The sequence below is a fragment of the Equus caballus genome, chromosome 27 (genome assembly GCF_041296265.1).
Source record: "Equus caballus isolate H_3958 breed thoroughbred chromosome 27, TB-T2T, whole genome shotgun sequence".
Lineage (NCBI taxonomy): Eukaryota > Metazoa > Chordata > Mammalia > Perissodactyla > Equidae > Equus > Equus caballus.
Window position 1 is genome coordinate 50881129 of NC_091710.1, and position 21284 is coordinate 50902412.

Genomic DNA, 21284 nt, shown 5'->3' on the forward strand with positions numbered 1-21284 from the left:
GAGTTTCACTGGGGATTTTCAGAGCACCCCTGAGACTTCTCAAAGAGATTTGCTCTCTTTCCATAATGAAAAAACTTCTAAACTAATTAGGCTTACTTGGATGTTAAATTAGGTGGGAAGTGTTGTCAAATAAGTAGTGATAAACTTTCTTAGATGGTATTATGTGGATAGATGTTATTGATATAAATATTTAAAAATTATATAAGATTCCTAAAATTCTGATCTGTCTTGGTTATCAATCATAATTCTGGTTATTATCTCAAAGTGATATGTCACAGAAATGGTGAAGTGTCTTTGTCAATTGCCATTTTTAAGTCTTTTGCTGTTTGCAGACAGTTGTTTTACTCTGATGTTTTTGAAAATATGTTTCATCTTCAGAAAAATTCATGGAAAGGATGCTAACAATTGCTCTAGAATACAAGTTTCTGATAAACTTTCAGATTATGAAACTGAACTGAGTAAGAAACTATAGAAGGGTAACTGAAAAGCTGATGGACTCATGAAACTGCCAACAGAAGATCAAAAATTGATCTACATGAAACTGACTGAACTGGTAAAAATAATTAGAATTCTTATGAATTTTTGTTTAAAATATTACTAAATTTTAATGGTTTATTTTACAGATTTAAGAAAACCTTTTGCTCTTTTCTCTTAAGAAACTATGAATTATAATAATTTGTAAACAGAATTGGAGCATTTATCTTTCTCTCCCTATCTGATCTCTCCAGAATTTGAAAACTCTTGATAAAAGAGTATTCGTATTTTCATGGCAATATAATTATTTGCATAAATTCCATAAGAATCTGTTCTTCTTATAACAGTACACAATTGGAAACATTAATTATAATACGAAGGCTTTGACTGGAACATCATATTTCAGAAAAACATGCAGACTCAGATATTACCAGTCAGCTTTTGAGGAATGAAGTTTGACTTTATGGAATAAAGCCATTTGAAAATGTTGGCCTAGTACCTTGCTTACGGGTTCCCAATAACCTGGTAAGGTTGAGTAAAGAAGGTCTCTCCCTCTGGCAGGTGCAGGGAACCTCAATATTTTGAGGATCTCAGAAGAGAGAAATTCACTCAAATCTGTAGGTATTGCAGGCAGACTCTAATGACATGTCCTTGGCTTGCCTTTCCTGGCCTTGAGAGGCCGGGAAGTTTCAATCACCCTCCCTGCAAACAGCAGACTTTTAAAATCCTTTACCCACTTCTCAGTGGGGAGCCAGCAGTTCCTGAAGCCTTAGCCAGCTGTTATTCCCTTTGCCTGGCAAAGAAAATAATAAAACTATTTTTTTCCTTTTCACTCAAAACTCTGTTCTCCTTATTTGAATTGGCACCAAGTTCAGAGACTGAACTTTCTGTAACAATAGGGTAAGTAAGCACATGCTGATGGGAAAGGATGAGTGTGTTCCAGGAATAAAACTCATTTCGTCTTTATCTTAGAACTTTGTGTTGAGTATCTCTACTCAAAAGGATTTTCTGAGATATCTTAATAGATTCATAGCAAGAAAATAGTGGTATTTTCATAAACTTAGTATGAAATATTTATAAGTTGTGGTTATTTTTAAGCTCAAGTTAATTATTAGTAAAATGTTTATAACTCATGTTACAAAACTTTTAGTTCGTCATTCTCTCAACGTCTTTCTTTGTCTCTCATGAGTTAAGAATCCTCTCTGCACATCACAAGGAAAAATACTTCTTTCTTTTTCTTTTTCTCCTATCTATATGAGAAGATGGATGTTCACTAAACTTATCATAATAATTGCACAATACATGTAAGTCAAATCATTATGTTGTACACTTTAAACTTACACAGTGCTGTATGTCAATTATATCTCAATAAAGCCAGAAAAAACAGAAAGATATTATGTCCCTTCAAAAAAGAAAGAAAGTAAAGGAACCTTTCTAACATTTTTATCTATGGGTGACTGGATTAAAATCAGAATTCCAGAGCTCAGAGTAACAAAACTAGGCACATAGACCTCTTTACAAAATGCTACCATTCCAGGCTTCTTTCTGCATAAATGCAGTCCATACTTGATTCACTCAGGGGCACACTCACATGAAGCTGACATCCAGGGACAGTGAAGGTATTGAAGCCAGGTACCTGAGGGATATTGTAGGTGTTAAACCAATTTACTGTTTTTCCTGGTTAACTTGAGGAGTGACTCTGGGGTCTTTGTGAGCTTGTTTTTCAGCAGAAAGCAAATGCCTTCAGGGAGGTTGTGATCACCTAAAGGCCCTCAGTGCCTTTGAAGCCCAGAAGTCACATTGCCCAGAGACTTATCAAGAGTAACCCTGTTGTTTCAAGAGGGTCTTCCTTCCAACCCCTTAGCTCTGTAAACACCCCAGCTTTCTGTCCTTAGGGAGGCAAATTTGAGTGAACCCAGGCTTCCACCTACTTGTTTTGGCCAATTCGAATAAATGTTTCCATCTTCAAGCACCATGTCTCAATGTTTGACTTGCTGGGCAGTGGGCACGTGAACTTGAGATTATGAGGTTCAGTATCAGTAAAATGAAACTAGTACTTACATAAAAAAACAGAAGCACTGCTAATCTTATGTTCTCTTTGTGAAGCAATTATTAAATATGTATGTAAGACATAAAATACTTGTATTTATTGTCTCAGTTATTCTGCTTCTCAGAAATTTCTATTCTATAGGTATAAAGTTCCAGTTTTACAAGATGAACAGGTTATAGACATCTGCCGTACAACGTTGTGCCTATGGTTAACAACACAGTGATGCGCATTAAAAACATTGTTTAGAAGAGCAATCTCATGTTAAAAGTTCTTATCTTTTAAATAAAAAAAAAATAAATTATCCTCAGGTAAAAATATTGAGAAATATCTTGAAAAAATCAAAATGTTCAAAATGGAGCAATACCTTAGCAAACTATGGTACATCCACTTAAAGGGATGTTCCATATCCCCTAGGTATAATAAACACAAAACCAAATAAAATCATAAAAAGGTATAATATAAAAATTTCATGATAACTTTCTGTCTTAGAAATTACAGGATAAAATTTTCACCTTTGATGTAAAATTAATTATGAAAAATATGTCCAAAAGCAAAAAAATAAAAAAAAATTAGGTTCCAACATTAAGATTATTGATGATTTTAAAATTATTTTGTCTTTAAAAATACGCTGTCAAGTTATTGTATTACTCTTAAATTTTAGATACACGTTTAAAAAGACAAAATTGATGTGCCTAAGGATAAATATGTGCACACATATAAACAGAGACACACTTCCATCCTAGGCAAAGACTTTCTACAGTAGACTTAAGTTGAATCCAGGACGTCATAAATTTAGCATAAGAAAGAACTTCCTGAGCATTAAGATTGTAAAACATCACAGCATGTTACCCATAGAGGTTTTGGAACCCACTTTAGGATTCATAAGAAAAGGTAAACACTGATTTTTTTCTACCATTCTACGGTAACTTTTGCAGTTCTGCTTGGAGACAAGGGAATGACCATGATGGCCTCTCGAGGTCAGTTCTGAGCCAGCAACTCGGTTACTTACACTTGTCTTGTTATTTTCACAGAAGCCTGCTTAGTGCAGGACCCTGAGCGATAATGATGCTTTATGGACACCGGTTGTACCCTTGGTGGGAAGAGATCCTTTAGCCAGGAAGTTGCTCCGGGTCATTACAGAGCCAGTCATAACACACCTGACTGCCTTGCTTTCTGCTTTTTTCCACGCCCACCATCCACACACAGTGTCCTGCCCTCCCACTGCACCCCTAGAAGCCTCTGTGAGCTTTGATCCCTCTGTCTCATCCATCTCCCAGAGCTTCCGTGTCATCAGGTAGTCTATTTCCCCCTCAGTGACAAGGTCTGTTGCGGTGGGGGCAGGGTGGGGAGGCTCAGTCAGTCATATGCCATTTGTCTTCTTGTGCCTTTAATAATGGCCTCACCTAATCTTTTCTTCCTGTCCACACATGTGGTGGTCACTATACCCCTATAGGCTGGGCCCTGCTCTGACCTGGCTTACTATTATCTCTTGGGTCATAGTAATGACGTTACTGGACCAAGGGAATCATTTAGAGATAAGAAAAAAATTAAAATTTGTATGTCCAAATGAAGGAACACCGAGTTCACTAACACAAAGTCTTCCTCTTTCTGGATAATGTGAAAAAAAAAGTTCCTGGAGTCAGATGAGTAACACTAACATTACCTATGAGGACAACAGCAAAGAGAATTGACCCTGACTGCAGGAAAACAATGTTGACTCCCACTGTGAGGCAGAGGGTGCTTCTCTCAGAGTGGTCTGATTAAATGGCTCTGTCAGGTCTAAGTGCATCAGTGGGCACTGCGGTGAAGCATGTGGCCAGTCCTTTTATGCTTTCATGAGAGCAGGAAATCATCAGAGAATCTGTTCTCTCTTCCATCTGTTTCCTATGGACTCCTTCTCTGATTTGTCTCCACTCTGCACCTCCTTTCTCTGAGAGCTATGGGAACTCCCTTAGAGAATTCAGTGCTATCTTCTACCTGCCTATCCAAGGCATCTGTAATGGACTATTTATTATTTCTGTTTCACTGTAGGAAAAACTAAGGTCAGAGTTAAGTGATCTGACCCAGATCAGTTGATATATCCAGGACCCTTACCCAGCTCACTTCAAGCCAAAAGTCTCAAAATGCTGGCTTTCTTTGTCTGACACAACATTGATGTTTCTAAGCAAACACACATTTTTTTTTTCTCAGAATATTTCCTGGCCAAATCTCAGAGAGATAGACACTGGCTGGGACAAGGATAATAAGCTGGAGAAAGGTGCTCTTCCTGTGGAGGGCATATTGCTCTGTGATACTGTTACCAAACTGAAACAGGTTTGCTTTCTGATGAGTTAAAATCAGACTGTCCGCCAGAAGTAGTTGCCACACAAAGTAAGGTATATTTGCAGCAAATAGAAGATCACAGAGAATCATCTCCAAAGTGGCAGCTCTCCCTATGCACAGGACAGCAGGGGCCTTTTATCTCATATGGGGAATGAATATTCAAAAGAGATAGGGGTGCATTTTCTTGTGCAAGCTCAGTTTTTCCTCCATGCATGTGCTGCTCTTGCAATGGGGCTCAGTCTGGTTCAGAGTGGCTGGTGATTGCATCTCTTAACATAACAAAACAAAGTAAACAGATAAAAAGACAATTAAGAGAAACAGTGAAATGCTTCCAAAACCTCTCTTTACTTCCTTGAGGCAATTGGTGACAAAATCCCTCCTCTAGATTCACCCTGATCCTCATTCTTGAGGGGCACAGACTGAAGGTCCATTGTCTGTAACTGCTTCCTGCTGAGCATGGGTATTGTCATAGGGACCGGTAGAGGAGCAGAATTTTTTCACAGCTAATCTAAGATGGGTCTGTACTTCATCAGGCATAGCCAGGAGTTATTCATATCCTTGGGTAACAACCATCTGTTCTCAATGTGCTTAGTCACAAATTGTACCAAACAATTAAATATGAAGGGTTCAGAGAGCAAGATAAGACAGATAGCTATTAAGAGGCCCAAGAGTGGGTGGTCTGTCTGGCTTCTTTCTGTTAGCCAAGTGGCCTTTTCCAGTAACCCGGTTGTATTCTCTTCTATAGTGCCACTAGCACTAACATAGAAAAAGCAAGATGTATTATCTAAGGCACAGACTCCTCCTGGCTATGATGTGACAGAAGAACACAAAGGCATCGATGACAATAAAGCTATCTATAACACTGCACGGTAAGCTAGCCATTCTAACTTTTAATGTTCCTACTGGGAGCAGGAGTCATCATCTCTTTATCAAGAGTAGACTAAAAGTTTAAGAGAATTATCCTTTTAAGAGGAGAAAAAAGAAAGGAAAACACCAAATTCTAATTTTGTAACAGCTTACTTTTGACAATTAAAACTCATTCACTTAATTAAATTCATTTTAATCTTAGCCAACTTGACCATGCACAAAACTGTCTCCTTGAGGTTCCTCTTCCACAAACCTTCTATAACATTCTTCTTACACTCAAAATTTGTCCCACACTCTCATTATTTCCATTTAGTACTTTAGGACAAAGTTATCTTTCTTAAAAAACAACAAAAATATTTCCATTCTTTATAATACCTTTTTTTACTGAAAGCATACATCTTACTTTCCTTGAATACAGAGATGTTTTCCTTATTAATTTTTAGTAGCTTTACTCACATACATTAATTAGAATTTTCAACCCTTACACACTTTAATTTTTAGTGAAAACTAAGAAGTAAGCAGTTATGACTGTCTTTTTTAATGCTATATATATGTTTTTTTGGTGAGGAAGATTGGCCCTGAGCTAACATCTGTTGTCAATCTTCCACTTTTCTCTTATCCCCAATGCCCCAGTACCTTGTTGTATATCCTAGATGTAAGTACTTCTAGTTCTTCTATGTGGGATGCTGCCACAGCATGGCTTGGTGAATAGTGTGTAGGTCCACACCCAGGATCCAAACTGGCAAACCCCAGGCTGCCAAAGTGGAGCACATGAACTTAACCGCTACACCACTGGGCTTGGCCCCTGAACTGTGGTTTATATCAGCATTCTACGGCTTAGCAACTTTATGAATACTTTTCACGATTTCTAGAAACATGTTGCTTCATAGTACAATCTTCTAATAAAAACACAAGACGCTTACTAATAGACCCAAAGGTCTTTAGTTTCTCTGTAATAAGAAGCCAGATGTCAACAAACCTATTTCTAGTAATTAATGTCTAATACTTTATCTTATTTTCAGATGATCTAGATAGTCAATGAATTTTCCATCATTTAATTTAACCTAGCAAAATTTCAAAGATTCAAATTACCAAAGAGATTTTGGAAATTATTTTAAATACACATGCCATAAAATTATTGCTATAATTTTTGCTAAAATTTTGCTAAATTTTATCTATAATGTCTCTTTTTCTTTAGCAGTGAAAGATTCACCCTGAGCTAACATCTGTTGCCAATCTTCCTCTTTTTTTCCCTCCCCAAAGCCTAAAGGCATGGTTGTATACCCTACTTGTAAGTATTTCTAGTTCTTCTATGTGAGCCACCACCATTGCATGGCAACTGATAGACAGGCAGTGTGGTTCCAGGACTGGGAAATGAACCTGGGCCACAGAAGCAGTGAGCACTGATCTTTAACTACTAGGCCATCAGGGCTCTATCTATAATCCACAGGCTCTATCTATAACTATCTCACTTGCATCTAAATCATTTCCTCTCAACAATTATAGTTTGATTACTGGTGAAACCTTCATGAGTCATTAGACAAAATTAGCTATCAAATTAATTTATTGTTTTTGCTGTCCAGTTTTTTAACAGAGATAACATGAGCTTATTTGAGTAGTAAACCCAGGACATATGTTGGCATCATATCCAATGTTGTTAATTCTGAGAATAAGCCTATTTCAATCAAACCAACAAAGTTAGTCTTTCATTTACCAAAGATTATTTCATATCACGTTAACTTGAAAGACACTTGGGTTAGTTTCTATTGCATTTAGAAATAATTTATATAAGCACTTACTTTAAACCAACTAAATAGTTTTTTTTTGAAATTACACTATCCAGAGATAAAACACCAAACATACATAATGTACACATAGACACCTATACACAAAGACTCCACAGCTACTTTTTTTAAACTTTAGGACAGCATATCAAACCTTTAAAAGTCTGCACAAGGTGTTTAACAAAGATTATTTCCAAGAAATGTCCTTTAGTCTCTAGGCTAGAGACTTGGTGAGAGTTTTACACCACAATGGGTAAGCCCATAGTCAGTTTTTCTGCTTCCTTGATGAAGAGGCAGCTGGCAGCTACAGCTCTCAAGCATGGGGGCCATCCTTTCACCGTGGTGTCTAACTGCTTTGAGAAACAGGCTATAACTCTTTGTAAGGATCCCAACATTTGGGTTAGCACTCCTGCAGCTATTCCCTGTCTTTCATAAACATACAGGTTAAATGTTTTGCTCAAGTCTGGTAAGGCTAGTGCAGGCACTTCCATTAGCAAGTTTTTAAGCTTATTGAAAGCTTGGTCACATAGCTCATCCCATTCAAAGGGGTCCATTTCTGGCCCCTGTAGTTTGTCATAGAGAAGTTTAGCAATCAACCAAAGTTAGAGGTCCAAATGTGGCAAAAGCCAGTCATCCCCAAGAGTCCTTGTAGCCGTCTATGAGTTTTGGTGGAGCAAGTTGACATATTATCATTTTTCTCTCTTGAGGAAGGCTGCATTGCACTTTTGAAATGACAAACCCCAAATACTTTATAGTCTCTTTAGATGTGTGTGCCTTCTCTTTAGACACTTTATTTCCCTTACTGGCTAAGAAGTTCAACATATTTAACTTAATTCTGAGACTATCTACCCGGGTATAGCATCAGATCCCACAGGTTAAGGGTTCAGTCCCAAAAGACAATCCCTTGCCTCCCATTTTAGATGACAATTGCAAATCCAGGTTGTCCCCTGGGCTTCTGACAAACCGGCTATAGATCAGAGGTTCGCATGACACTCACCTTGGGTTTGATTAATTCAATTGAGCAGCTCACAGAATTCAGGAAAACATTCAACTTAGACAGATGGAAGAGATGCATAGAGCAAGATACGTGGGAAGTGATGTGGAGCTTCCAGGCTCTCTCTGGGCATGCCACTCTCCCGAGCTTGTACATTTTCACTAAGCCAGAAGCCATCTGAACACCATATTTTTTGGTTTTAATGGAGCCTTCATTGAATGGTTGATTAAATCATTGACCATTGGGGATTGAACTCAATCTTCAGCCCTCTCCCCACACCGGAGGTGGTGAGAGGGGGATGGGGCTGGAAGTTCCAATCCTCTAATAACATAATTGGTTCCACTGGGAACTAGCCCTCACCCTTAGGGGTTTTCTAAAAGTCACCTTATTGACATAAATTTAGGTATATTTGAAAGCGGCTTGTTATTAATAACAAAAGACACCCATTTCACCTTTATTCCTCTAGAGTTATTTCAGGAACTGAGGAAAAAGTATTTTTTCAACCAAAGATGCCCATATGTCTCTTGTTTAAGCAATCACAAGGGTTTTAGGAGCTCTGTGTCAGAAATGAAATGAAGACAAAATATATATTTCTTATACATCACAATATCACACTGACCCAGCAGGATTTCTGCTGAGGGAAGGGCAGGGTGACCAGACATCACCTTGGGGGGTGGTGAGGATCCAACGGGATGAAGAAACAAAGCATCTTTTAAATCCAGCACTGTACAAAACCTGCTATCCCAAGAGAGATTAACTAACAGGGCATAAGGATTAGGACTATAGGATGACTGTTTCCTACTGCTACATTGACAGCCCTAAGCCTTGAACAAATCTATATTCTCTAATTCCTGGCTTTTTAACAGATAAAATGGGAATGCTGCATGGGGATCTACATGGCCTGATCAATTCTTGTTCTAAAAATCTGTTAATTACAAGAAGGTTTCCTCTTATGGCCGCTGGCTACAAGGGGTATTGTTTGACCTGAGGCTAACTATCTATTTGTTTTTATTCCACATTTACAACTGGGGCACTGGCTGCTGATCCTACCTGCCCTCATGTCTATACTTCCAAATTAACTTGGCTTAAACATTTAAGGGAATCTTTTCCTTCTCAGGTGCTGTTGTATCTTGCAATAGGATCATGAGCTCAATTCCCCAACTTTTAGAGACTTGGATCTCTATTTTATCTTATCTTGTTCCCAGCTTATTAAAGCCCATAACTTAGATAGTATGTCCCTCCCTAGAAGAGGAACAGGCCATTCTTGTACATATAGAAAAGAATGCTTCAGCATTTTGGATCCTATTTCCTAGGTGAAGGGCTCAAAAAACCTTTTGGCCTCTCCTTTTCCTGATATGCATTTTATTTCATACTTTTTATTGAAAGTGTTTCCCTTTTGGGTATTCAACACCAAAAATGTGGCTCCAGTATTGAGCATGAATTTCACATGCTTGCCTCACACTGTCAAGGTCTCACATTGATCCTCACTGGAGATGAGAATTTGGTTGCCTGGGTCCAACAGGGTAGCCTCATGGCCCCACCACATCTCATCTGTAGTCAAGGGTAGTTGGTGTGACCCAGTCCTGTTCAATCACCTCCCTCTCAGGGAACAGTTCCGACAATCCCCCACCAAGGCCCTTCCTGACAGCAGTATGCACATTGATTAGTCCTCAACTATTCTGATGGCCTTCTGGTCCCCCATTGGGAGCCAGCATGACACATTCTTGATGTCTTTATCTTCTTCCTGGGGTTACCTTGAGCAGTCTGGAGGGCTACTAGGAGCAGATCCACCTGTCTCTCCATCTTTTTATCATCCTTCTTTTCCCTAGCTTCATCCAAGTGGTTGAACACCCTGGAAGTGGCCTCTACTAGCTGTGCAGAATTAGTATCAGGATGTGTGTAGTCAAAATGTGGCATTTCCTATAGAAGTCTGGAGCACTTTAAGATAAGAAATAGCTTTTAAGAACCACTGTACTGCCCTTGGCCTCAAGGGTCCCAATTTGTATATCTCCTGAGGGAGGCCCCTAGCCTCTGAAAAGAAAAGGCAGAAGGGTTTTCCTCAGGACCATGTTGGACCTCTCTTAAGTTAAACCAGTTAATCGGTGGCTGGCCTACCATTTGTATGGCTTACAAAAGCACACCCCAAAAATGTCCTAGCTTTTCTCAGTCATCAGGGTCATTGGGATTCCACCTGGGCTCAGTTCTGGGCAAGGTTTTCCCACTGGGCGCATGAATTTCTGACTCAGGGACACATCCACTATCTGCTTATTTCCTGGATTTTAACAGAATGGCTGACTTTTCCTTGACTGTGAGGAAGGTAGTTAACAGGCCCTTTGTCAGGTTTATGAATTCCCCTGAGTCAGCCCTCAATCCTCTGGTGTGTGCTCTTCACTTGTAAATGAAAGGGCCAGTATCATCCCTGAATTAGAAGCCTATTTATACTGGCAAAATGCCAACAGCCCTCTTGGCTCCTCTTCTGTCTCAGTGTCCAATCCACAGTGAAGCCACTAGGCACAGAGCCTCTTCCATCGCTTCTGCTGCTGCTCATGGCCCCTGGGTCAAGCCAGGCTGGGCCAAGTGGAGTGCAGAGTACCTGCACCTGGGCACCCACCTGCCCTCTGGTCACATCTCCTGCAGCTGCAGCTGCTGCCTTGATGAGGCAGGGTGCACTGGGAAACCCTGTACCACATCCTGGACACCTTCCCCTCGTTGCTGCCACCACTGCCACCAGCTGAGAGCGTCACAGCCTGAGAGTGTCTGGAGAAGGGTGAAAAGAGCTGGAGTCTTTTCTTATAGTCTGTTTTCAACCTCCCAGGGGCACCTTATGCAGATTTTCCCCAGAGAAGATTTAGTACCCTAGTAGCCTGAATCTAGACCCAAGCCAAGTAACTAAATCTCCAGGGGGAATCTAACCCCACCTAAGGGGAACCCTCCTTCTTTCACAGACACAACACAAACACAAAAGGGGCTCAAATCCACACTCAGTGATCAATGTCAGCATCCCTGACCACAAAGATAGACTCAACAACTCTTGAGGGAATTTAACCCCACACAAGGACCTCTCCTTCAGTGAGAGACACAGACATAGATTACACACACTCAGCAGTTTCAGAGGGGCCTCAAGCCCACATATTCCAAGGGGGCTTTGAACACCCAAAAGGCAGATTCAGTGACTCCAGCGAGGGCCTCAAACCCCCACCTCACCATTCCAAAGAAGGCTCAAACTCCACAGGGGACTAAACCCATTAACAACTAGTCAAGTGTTGGTCACTTGCATTTCACTTGACCCAAAACATTGGGCCCCTCCAAAAGCCAGGTCCTATAGTCCCTTAATCTTATTATTTTTATTTATTTTTTATTTTTTTGAGGAAGATTAGCCCTGAGCTAACTACTGCCAACCCTCCTCTTTTTGCTGAGGAAGACTGGCCCTGTGCTAACATCCATGCGAATCTTCCTCTTCTTTATGCGTGGGAGGCCTACCACAGCATGGCTTTTTGCTAAGCTGTGCCATGCCTGCACCCGGGATCCAAACCGGCGAACCTTGGGCCGCGGAGAAGCGGAATGTGTGAACTTAACTGCTGCGCCACTGGGCTGGCTCCTCTTAATCTTATAAAACAGACTTGAATTGACTCAGGCTTAACCAGCCAGAGGGGACTAAAACCCTCAAAGACAGCCAGAGGAGACTTGAATCCCCTAAAGACAGAGCCAGGGTTAAACATACTTTGTGCGACAACTTAAAACACAACTCTTATAGCTGTGTCATGGGGTCAGCATCACTTACACCCATTGAAACACCTTCCAAGAAAAGCACTCAGTGGAGCGAATGGTCTCCCATTGGGGCAGTGATATCAAGCCAGGGGCACAACCACCAAGAAGGGTGTCCCACCTGGGTTGCCAAATTTGTTACCAAAACAAAGTGGCTTTGCTTCCTGGTGAGTTAAAGTCAGACTTTCCACCAGAATTAGTTGCCACACTAAGTAGGGTTTATTTTCAGCAAATAGGAGATCACACAGAATCATTGCAAAAGTCCAGGTTCTCCCTGAGCTTGAGTGAGCAGGGGCCTTTTATTTCAGATGGAGAATGAATATTCTAAAGGGAGAGGTTGGAATTCACTTGCACAGGCTCAGTTGGTTCTTCTGTGCAGATGCCCCTCTTGTGGGGCTTGGTCTGGTTCAGGATGCTTGGTGATTTCATTTCTTAACAAAAAACAAACAAACAACAACAATAGAAAACAATTTGGAGAAATAGTTAAATGCTTCTAAAACTTCCCTTGAGTTCTTTGGGGGCATTTAGTCTGAACAAAGCTGGGGGCATCACAATCCCTGACTTCAAAAGGTATTACAAAGCCATAGTGATCAAAACAGCATGGTACTGTTACAAAAACAGGCACACAGATCAATGGAACAGAACCAAAAGCCCAGAAATAAAACCACTCATCTACAGATGGCTAATCTTTGACAAAGGTACCAAGAACATACAATGGAGAAAAGATAGTCTCTTCAATAATTGGTGTTGGGAAAACTGGACAGCCACATGGAAAAGAATGAAAGTAGTCCATTATCTCAGCTCATACACAAAAATAAACTCAAGATGGATCAAAGACAAGAAGATATGTCCTGAAACAATAAAACTCCTGGAAGATAATATACGTAGTACATTCTTTGACATGGAACTTAAAGGGATCTTTTCAAGTATCATGTCTTCTCACACAAGGGAAACAAATGAAAAAATAAACAAGTGGGAATCCATCAGACTAAAGAGCTTCTGCAAGGAAAAAGAAACTAGGATCAAAACAAAAAGACAACTCACCAATTGGGAGAAAATATTTGCAAATTGTATATCCAGTGAGAGGTTAATCTCCATAATACATAAGGAACTCACACAAATGAACAACAAAAAAAACAAACAGGCCAATCAAAAACTAGGCAGAGGATATGAAGAGACACTTTTCCAAAGAAGATATACAGATGGCCAATAAACACTTGAAAAGATGCTCAACATCACTAATCATCAGGAAAATGCAAATCAAAACTACACTAGGATACCGCCTTACCCCACTTAACATGGCTATAATCACTAAGACTAAAAATAACAAATGTTGGAGAGGGTGTGGAGAAAAAGGAACCCTCATACACTGCTGGTGGGAATGCAAACTGGTGCAGCCACTATGGAAAACAGTATGGAGATTACTCAAAAAAACAAAAATAGAACTGCCATATGACCCAAAAATCTCACTACTGTTGTTTACCCAAACAACTTGAAATCAACAATCCAAAGTAACATATGCACCCCTATGTTCATTGCAGCACTATTCCCAATAGCCAAGACATGGAAACAATCCAAGTGTCCATGGACTGACGATTGGATAAAGAAGACGTGGTATATATATATATATATATATATATATATACAACAGAATACTACTCAGCCATAAAAAAGGTAAAATCATCCCATTTGCCGCAACATGGACAGAGCTGGAGGGAATTACACTAAGTGAAATAAGCCAGCGAATGAATGAATACTCACATGGAAGAAAAAAATCATGGATGAATGAATAAATGGATAGATGGAGGAAAGAAATAAGGGAGAGAAACAAAGAAAGAAAAGACGGAGGAAGGAAGAGAGGGGGACACAGGGAAGCAGACATTCCCACTCATCTAATAATGGTCGAGATATATTAATAATCAATACTAATGTTAGGGAGTCAAAAGGGATGTTGCTTCTGAGATGCAGATATCAAAGAAATCAAGCAAGCCCTGAAGGAAGCTGTGGACTTTCGGGGAAAAGAGAAAGAAAGAACTTCATTCAATAACTAATAAGGTTTTGAGTCAGACAGACTTTGGCTCAAAGTCTCTCCTCTGTGACTCATAAACTGAGTAATCTTGAAGTAAGCTTTTAAGGCTCCAGGGTCCTAGGAGGAGTCAGTGGCTGACTAACACCTCTCTATGCAGAGAGATGGGTTTGAATCAGGATCACTGCTGAGGGTTTCAACATAAACTATAAGAAGGACTTTCTAGGCGACTTATGGGCCTCCAAAATAACACAAGAGGTTAGTTTCTTCCATCAAGGGCTGGAATGGCTCAGAAAAACACTGAAATTTAAAACTTAAATTGGTCTGGGTCAAGGCTGTCCCAGGGAGAGAAGCCCAAGGTGTTCTGGGCTACATGCTGATCTATATGACCTAATTCATATCTCAAGTTATAAGACTGCACAGTAACCAGACCCTGCCCTCAATGATACCATTTTAATATATTTTTGCATGACCTTTCCTCTGTCTAATAAAAAGAACTCACATACCCATGCCTGATAAATTTAGCCCTACCTTCAATGTTTAGCAGCTCTTCACTGCCCATGGGTCCTGTCCGCATGCTATTCTCTGAGTAAACGTGCACTACTACCAGACCTTGAGAGTCCAAGAAATCTTTCTTTCGACTCCTTGGTTCACTGAGCCCACATCATTTCTTCGTGGGCCCATACGGGGATTTTGCTTCACCAGCTTGTGAGCTTAAGTTCTGGTAAGTGGACTTTTCTTCCTTGTGCCTTTATCTTTTTCAAGGATGGATCTAAATTCACTTCTTCATTGGGAATCTGCTCAGACAGCCGTATGAATCCACGTTTGCTGCCCATGGCTACTCTATGGGGCAAACCATGGCATTCAGCCCAAAGAGAACCAATACCTTAAGCCTGAGGGTGATGAAGAATGATTTCATCCATTCCTTCCTAATCCTACTTCTAATATATAAATTTTACATGGACACAGGTTTACCACTTAAATCATTAGGATGGTCGCCAATCTCCAAGACTCCCATGGCAGGTTTCTTTTCCCAAGGCTGGATTGGGATCCCTCCCTGTGGCTCCTGATCATACCCTGAAGCATGTGAAAGTCCCAACTGAGACTCCAGTTCAAGGAAAGTACAAAACTCTAATCTTTGGTTGAGTATGGGAACCCCTTCTTGGGAGAATGGCTCCAGGATGCAATTGGGTAGAATGTCCCCTAGCCTGGAGGAAAGTTCTTCACTGTTTTTCACTATTCTTCTTTTATCTCTTGGAACATTCACCAGGCACCTATTACTTCCAGGCATAATAGGGAAGATATACAAAGGATGTAATGTAGGGGAGCACCCCTATCACCTCTTGCTACAGGAACCCCACAGGCAGAACAATGGGTAGAATGCTGCCCTAGGTTCAGGGGGGACTTTCAAGGTAATGGACCCTTTCCTTTCATCTCTCTTGTATTTTTGCTTCCTAGGACCATGGGAGCTTCTAATTCCATTCCTAAGGACTCACCTTTGGGTTGCCTTTTAAATAACTGGGCAAAATTCGATCTACAAGATCTAAAGAAAAAGAGACTTATTTTTTTTACTGTAGTACTTTTTGGCCTCAATACACTCTGAATGAGGAAACACAGCCCCTGAATGGCACCATAAACTGTAATATTATTATTTAAGTAGACTTATTTTGCTGCTACCTGAGAAAATGGTCTGAAATGCCTTATTTTTGGGCATTCATGGCCCTAAATCAAGACCCTGAACTCAGAGCAATTTTTCACGTGTCTAACTTCCCCTCCATCTGGAGTCCTTACGCTTATGGCAAGGTCATCTGGGGTCCAATAGGACCATCTGGGTGCACACTCACATTGGGAACAGTTGTAGGACTTTATCCCCTAAATCTGGGAACTAGTCCACTAGTGTACTGTGTTGGTTATGAGGATAGGAGACCTGTAATTTATTCTGTAAACTGTCCTGCCAATGTTGTGTGCCCAACATGGGAATTGTTGTGTGACTCTTATCTTGATAACTCTTGGGAAGAGGCCATGAGAGTAAGGCCTGGCTTCTTTTTTCCTTTCTTTGTCTATTTCCATTCATTGCCTCCTCTGTTGTCACCAAGTTGGAGGTTAAGTTCGAGCTGGACCTGAGCAGAACCTCGACCTTCTGTAAACTTGAAAACTTGAAAACATTTTGCCAGGGACTTAACTGTCAACCATGGCACAGAGAGCACAAGCCCCCAGCCAGCTCCAGGACTTTGCCTCCTGCTTCCCAGGCTCACCTTGTGCTGGCTCAGGGATTAAGTGCCAGGGCTGAGAAGGACTTGACTAAATCTTATATACATTGACAGCTGCAATCAAGGTCTGCACCCTTTCTCTGGCCCACTGTCATTCAGACACTGACAGTGCTTTATCACGATGGGGAATGCCCCAAACATCCCTGGAGACTGATCCGTCAGGTACATTTTAACCAGTTGGAAATATTTTTAATTGATTGGGTTATGCCTCAGAAACTCCACCTGGAAGAAAACTTGAGTAGTTTCTCTATGCCTTTATGATGTAGTTGAACAGGTAGGTGAACATATACCATCATTTGAGTTACAACCCAGTTTCTGAGAAATCAAGAGCAACTTTCCTTAGAAAATCCTTCCAAGACAGGTAAAGCAGATCAGATTCCACCAACTTCCTGTATCTGAAAAAGGATTATCATCTTGCCTCTCCAGGAACTATATAGCCCAAGACTAATTCCTAGGACTGAAGAAAAAAACAAAAAATAAAAAGGAAAAAACAGTCACAAGAGTGCCCTCACAAAAAATCTAGCATCTTGAGTGTCTTATCCACAAATATTAGTAAAAAGGCTCAAAACAAAATTTGGATTCACAACTGGTGAGCTTTGTATTACTCTACCTTATTCATGGCAGTAATTTTTAAAACAATAGCTGTGGAGACTCTGTGTATATGTGCCTATATGTATGTTATATATGTACGGTCTTTTACCTCCAGATGGTATGACCAAAATTAAGAGTTCTGTTTAATTGGCTTACAGTAAGTGCTTACATAAATTCTAAATGCAGTAGAAATTAACCCAATGTCTTTCAAGTTAACATGATATGAATTAACCTTTGGTAAATGAAAATTTGCTTAAGATTGTTGGTTTGATTCAAATAGGCGTATCCTTAAAGTCAGTATTTGGATATGATGCAGACATGCAGCCTGGGTTTATTGGACAAATAAACGCATGCTGTCTTTTACAAATTAATCAGCAAAATAATAAATTTACAAGATAGCTAATTTTGTCTAATGTCTCATGAAGGTTTACTGGGTAATCTGAACATAATTGTTGGAAACAAATAATTTAGATAGATGAAAATGGGTAAGAGTTTTTGGGTACAATAATTATGTTTTATGGTCTGCATACTTGGGGGAAAAAAAACAGCTTCCAAAGTCTTTTTGGTAAAAATTATATAACATTTGTAAAACTCTGATATGCCATAGTTGTCAGCTATAATTCTAGTTATTATCTTGAAGTGTTGTATGTCACAAAAGTAGCCAAGTTCCTTTGTCAATTTGCCCTTTGAGTCTTTTGTCATTTGCAGATAGTTGCTATTTCACTCTCATGCTTTTGCTTTTTCGAATATGTTTCATTTTCTGAGGAATTCATGGAAAGGATTATGACACAGGATTCTAGAATACAGGTTTTTGATAAAATTTCAAGTCATAAAACTGAACTGAGTAAGAAATTGCAGAAGTCTAACAGAGAAACTGATGACCTCATGAAACTGCTGAGGTAAGACTAAGATCAAGAATCAATTACACAGGACTGAATGAACTGATGAGGATGATTACATTTTTTTATAACTTTTGTTTGAAATATTGTTGAGTTTTTGACGTTTTGTTTTGTTTTCTCAGATTTAACAAAATCTTTTTCTCTTTTCTCTTATGCTAACTATAATTTATACCAATTTGGCGAAATTATACATCTGTGAACAGAATTGAAACATTTACCTCTTTCTCTCTACCTGATCACTCCATAATTTAAAAATTCTTAGTGAGTATATTTATTTTCATGGCAATATAGTTATTTGCATAAGTTCAATACAAATCTGTTTTCCTTATAACAGGACATATTTGGAAACATTGGTTATATAAACAAGGTTTGGATTGGAATGTTATATTTGAGAGAAACATACAGGCTCAGATATGACAATACAGCCTTTGAGGAATAAAGGTTGACTTTCTGGAATAAAGCCACTTGAAAATATTGACCTGGTACCTTGTTTACAGAGATTCCAGCAATCTTACCTGTAAAGTAAGGAAGGTCACTTATCTGGCAGGTGCCTGGAACCTCAAAATATTTTGGGGGACCTCAAGAAGAGAAAAATCCACCCAAGGCTGTAGGTATTGCAGGCTAAATCTCATGACAAGTCCTTGGCTTGGCTTTCCTGGCCTTGAGAGGCCTTTAAAGTTCAATCTGAGATTCCTCACAAAAAGTTCCAGTAAACCAGATTGCTGTTCTTGCTTCAGTTAAGTAAATAATTGGACCAAGTTTTACTGAAAGTGAATTCATTTTGAAATCCATTTAATCTAAATTTGTCTATCTTTTGTAAAAAAAAAAAAATGAGGGTGATTTTAGAGAGAAAACATATGCTTCAGTAGAAGCTATAGTACCCATTCATGGATATTAGATTCTAGCTCTTCTCTTCTACAAGATTCATCTATCACTAATCATAAAGTCTCCTGGTCACCATCCACCTCTGATACCTTGGTGCTCCCTAGCTACAATCAAACCTTTTCCTTCAACTCTACCAACCAAATACTAACTAGATTTGCCTTGTCACAGGTGGATCATGAGCATTGGATGTCTTGATGGCAGCACAGGGGGGGGCTTGTGCCATTATAAAAATCAAATGTTGTGTCTATATTTCTGACTACCACAAAAATATCTCTGGCCTCCTATTCAATATGAGTCACCAAATTAAATCCATGTCTGACCCTACCCTATCTCTAAATGATTGGTTGGACTCCTGTTCAGGTCCCAGTCTCTGGACTACTATCAAAACTTTATTCATTGGGTTAATCACATTGCTTGTATTTATTACTATAGTTTGTTGTCTACTTTGTTGTTTGTCTTCCAGATGTCAACAAATTTTTGACTCCTGGGCAGCTTCTTGTCAAATGATTCTCTCATCTCCAGGGGACCTGTATACCTTGTCTGCCTTGGACTCCGCAGGCACAACCTTCTGGTCCACTGAAATTCTTGCCTATATCCCTATGGCCCCCACTTAGGGACAGCTTTATGACTTTGTAGGGCTGGAAGTAGTTACAGAAGATGGGCCATCATCCATATCGCCAACGGATTTCAAGGCCAAATGGGTTCAGGGGAGATTTTATGATGTGGATCAAGGCTGCCCCAGGAAGAGAAGTCCAAGCTGTCTTGGCCTACATGCTGATCTATATCATCCTCTGGGAAGTATAGGACGTCCTGACCTGATTCATATCTAAACTCATACGACCACACAATACTCAGACCTCATCTGCACTGATACCATTTTAATGACTTTTTACATGATCTTTCCTTTATCTAGTAAATAACTCACATACCCAAGGCTCATAAATTTAACCCTACCCTCAACATGTTGCCTCTGGGTCCTGTCCCCATGCTATGGCTCTTCACTGTCCATGGGCCCTGTCCCCATCCTATTCTCTGAATAAAAGAGCACTAATACCAGACCTTGAAAGTTCAAGAAATCTTTCTTTTGACTCCTTGGCTTGCCAAGCCCACATCAGAATGAGGTCAAATTGTGCTTTTTTGAGCCCATGGAACTAGATGCAGATAGCAAAACTTTGGTTATTTTTGGCAACAAAGAAAGATGCTTTTGAAAAAGAACCTACAATTGTAGGTATATACACACAATTCCACATTGAATTTCACTTATGAAATCAACCATGACTTCATAAATTTACATCATTTAATTCAATGATATTGAGCCTCTCAGTCCAGTGAGAAGGAATGGGACACATCTTTTTTGACGACTTATTATGTCCCAGGAATCTTAAAAATGATATCTCAGTTCACACAATTGCCAAGTGAGGTAGATATTTTCATTCTTTAAGCAATCAAAAGCAGGTTGTACAACTAGTGATAGATCCTAGATTTGTACTCTGTCTATCCGTTTTCAAAACTTTTATTTATTTTGCAGTTTTTCATGCTGAGAAAAGAAAGATAGCTCTTGCTGGATGAAGGAATATAGCTATAGTGAGATAAACGTGTTTGTGGTGTGCGTGTGTGTGTGTGTGCATGTATATGTGTGCACATTTGAGACCAAGTGTGTGAGTGAGAGAATGAGTGGGGTGCTGTGTATCAAAAATATTCTAAATTATCCTTTCCTCTCAAAGAGGGAAATGATGTGGCATAAATCATGTGAGTAAAGGTTAGTGATCCCTGAGCAAGTTAACGAAATTATTTATCAACAAAACTGAGATACTTTTTAGAATGAAACGGGTGTATTATTCATAGCTATGCTGGAACAATAGACTAGGACTGTCTCAGACAATGTGAGAGATATTGCCATGCTGTCCCTAAGAAAACCTCCTTAATAAGCACAAATTTCTTTGCTGAAGTTTAGGCAAAGACTGGGAGTTGATGATTCTCTCTCCAGTGCTCTCTCCACTGCCTCTCTGGAAGTGGCCAACAGCACATCGACTGAACACAAGGGTCTCCTAGGACACAGTGATAATCAATGGCACTGGCTTGACTTTCCAAATCATTCTTTGTCCATTTTCCTCTCTCAGTCCAGAGACGGTGTCAGGGTTGGACTGGGAAACATACTACTACCATATTACATTTGGAAGTCTTGTCAAGTTAATTAGTAGGCACTTCTGATGTTTTGCTAAGGAGAAACACAGTTTTACTTCTAACCATGTACCATTCACAAAGCTCTAATAATATACATAGCATTCTCGCAGATTTATGAATCTGGAAGGAATCTCAAGAGGGTTTTCCTGCTTCCCATTCTTTTTGGTACAAAC

The 21284-nt window shown here is 39.7% G+C and overlaps 1 long non-coding RNA gene across 4 annotated transcripts; it reads left to right on the plus strand.

Annotated features, from left to right (window-relative positions):
- The first annotated feature begins 3738 nt into the window (after positions 1–3738).
- Positions 3739–19983, plus strand: LOC138921129 (uncharacterized). 4 transcript variants are annotated; one of them, XR_011433420.1, is made up of 4 exons: positions 3739–3818; positions 5592–5715; positions 13798–18042; positions 19391–19983. It is a non-coding gene; the product is annotated as an uncharacterized lncRNA (long non-coding RNA). The 4 variants fall into 4 exon arrangements; XR_011433421.1 differs by lacking the exon at positions 3739–3818 and having other exon boundaries at positions 5470–5715; positions 13798–15006; positions 15252–18042; XR_011433422.1 differs by lacking the exon at positions 3739–3818 and adding an exon at positions 6912–7004 and having other exon boundaries at positions 5475–5715; positions 17909–18042.
- The last annotated feature ends 1301 nt before the right edge of the window (positions 19984–21284 follow it).